A 2,833-nucleotide genomic window follows, 5' to 3' on the forward strand; every position below is an offset into this window, starting at 1 on the left:
AGAAGGGATCTAAGCACGCTTATGTTTATTGCTGCATTATTTGCAATACTCTTAAATATTTTTAAATGTCAGAGAATAGTAAGTAAGTTGATTATTTACAAGTAGGGTGAATTGTTGCTCTCTTACTAGACTTTCACAATGAAATATAGGTGGGGAGTGTATCTTTTAATATACATTTTTTTTTAAGATTTTTTTTTTTTTTTAAAGATTTTATTTATTTATTTGACAGAGAGAGAGAGAGCTAGAGAGGGAACACAAGCAGGGGGAGTGGGAGAGCGAGAAGCAGGCTTCCTGCCGAGCAGGGAGCCCGATGCGGGCCTCGATCCCAGGACCCTGGGATCACGACCTGAGCCGAAGGCAGACGCTTAACGACTGAGCCACCCAGGCGCCCCTTTTTTTTAAGATTTTATTTATTTATTTGACAGAGAGAGACACAGCAAGAGAGGGAACACAAGCAGGGGGAGTAAGAGAGGGAGAAGCAGGTTCCCGCGGAGCAGGGACCCCGATGCGGGGCTCGATCCCAGGACCCTGGGATCATGACCTGAGCTGAAGGCAGACGCTTAACGACTGAGCCATCCAGGTGCCCCTTAATATACATTTTTATGCATAGCATTTTGTATCAGAGAGCATTTTTACAGTAAATGATAGTATTCACATATATTATCAGTTAGCTTTTTATGTATTTATGAGTGATGAAAAGTAAGAGAAAACTTCTTGCAATATGTACAAAGTCAAAGCTATTAAAATAGCCATCTGCCCAAGTCGACTGCTGTGTGCACAATAATATAAAAACAAGAGTTCTACTAGATATCATTTTTAAACTTTATCTTACTTTACTTTACCATATGAGTTTCTACTCCAAAAATAATGGGATTTAGGGAATGTTCAGCACCAAATAAAAAGATTATGGAGACCGCAGAGCTGTATTTACCCTCCCCTTTACACATAACTAATCCATTCAATTATATACTTTGAAAAGAGTAAACTGCCTAAAACAATTTATGTCAAAACCAATTTGGATGAAACAACATAAAAACAGAGGCAAATTTTTTCTTTAAAGGTCAGAAGATTTCTGTATTCCTATTCATAAGTATCCTTGATTTCTTGTTTCATTCAAAAAAAAAAAAAAAAACCCTGAAAAGTATAGTGATGCAAGATGGATATAGTTTATGCAAGAAAGATGACAGCAAAGAGGTAAACAAATCAAAGCCTTTGGCTCTAAATCAACAGAAGCAAGTTAGCATACATATATACACTTCAAGTTTATATAAAATTAAAAAAAAAATTGTGCTTCCTACTTTAACTGGCTTTTTTAATTAACCAATGAGGATTTTCTATCCTGATGTTGTCAAATAATTTGGTCTATCGAACTCATTGCTGGCAAAACTGAAGTGAGGCAGACAGTCTCATACACTAGTGGGAGAGTATAAATTGAGGAAAGATTTACAGAAAGCAAATTAATCTTACAAATGCTACTATTTTAAACACTTCTAGGAATCTCTTCTATGGAAATAATTCATTAAAATTTAGGGAAAAGACTTTATGTAAAAATGCTTAAAACTAATCTTTTATATATATAAAAATTACTGGAATAAACGATGGTGGTTGAGGTCACACACACACATACACAAACACACACACAATGGTTTATCCACATGATAAAATTTTATGCATCTGTTGAACATCTAAAGCCATAGAAACATTTAAAGGCATAGAAAAAACTTTCCTAAAATAATGTTAAAATGCTAGAGTAGATTAAAACTCTGTATATAGAAAATGATTTCAATAGTGCTTCCTTCTGCGATGCCTGGGGGACTCAGTTAGTTAAGTGTCAGACTCTTAGTTTCAGCTCAGGTCATGATCTTGGGGTCGTGAGTTCGAGTCCCACATCAGACTATGTGCTCAGCGTGGAGTCTGCTTGAGAGATTCTCTCTCCCAATCCCTCCTCATCTGCCCCTCCCCCCACTCCTGCTCTCCCTCTCTCTCTCTCTGTCTCAAATAAATAAATAAATAAATAAATAAATAAAGTCTTTAATAGTGCTCACAATAGCAGCACATATACTAAAATTGGAACAATACAGAGAAGATTAGCATGACCCCTGTGCAAGGATGTCACCTAAATCCATGAAGCATTCCATATTAAAAAATAAAAGAAAAGAAAATTATTTCAATAAACACAAGAATAAATGGGAGAAACTGTATCAAAATGTACTATTGGATATCTGATTATTTTCTTGTACTTCTCTTCATAGCCTTTTGTCTTTTGCAAATTATATATATATATGTGATACCTTTGAATTAGAAAAAAACTAAAATTTTAAAATTGTTTCATAATAAAATAGTCTGGAAAACCAGATTTATAGCTTCATTGAAGTGAATAATTGGATTTTTTTTCTTTTGAGAGAGAGAGAGAGAGCACATGCGCACAAGGAGGGAAGAGACAGAGGGAGGGAGAGAGCGAATCTTAAGCATGCTCCATGTCCAGTGTGGAGCCCAATGCAGGGCTTAATCTCAGGGCCCTGAGATCATAACCTGGGCTGAAATCAAGAGTCGGACGCTTAACCAACTGAGCCACTTAGCCACCCCTAATTAGATATTTCTCTAAATTTTATCTTTTTTCTTAATTTGGGAAATTTTACATTGAGAAGTTTGGGAGGGAGGCAGAGTTTCTGAAGTCATTCTTATTCTCTGTAGGACTTTGTCTCTGTAAGCATAGTTTACATGTTCTAGAACACACAAAAAAAAATGTATGTCAAAATATTGTGCCAAATAGTAAAGGTTAAAAACAGAAAAAGTAGAATTAAGAGATATTCTATGAGAGTTATTCTTTCAA

General features: G+C 35.5%; 1 non-coding gene across 1 annotated transcript; it reads left to right on the forward strand.

Moving 5' to 3' along the window:
• The first annotated feature begins 2,037 nt into the window (after window positions 1-2,037).
• LOC116637656 lies at window positions 2,038-2,144 on the forward strand. The gene has a single exon (XR_004300518.1). It is a non-coding gene; the product is annotated as a U6 spliceosomal RNA (small nuclear RNA).
• The last annotated feature ends 689 nt before the right edge of the window (window positions 2,145-2,833 follow it).

The sequence above is a fragment of the Phoca vitulina genome, unplaced genomic scaffold, assembly GCF_004348235.1.
Source record: "Phoca vitulina isolate PV1807 unplaced genomic scaffold, GSC_HSeal_1.0 scaffold14, whole genome shotgun sequence".
NCBI classification, from domain to species: Eukaryota; Metazoa; Chordata; class Mammalia; order Carnivora; family Phocidae; genus Phoca; species Phoca vitulina.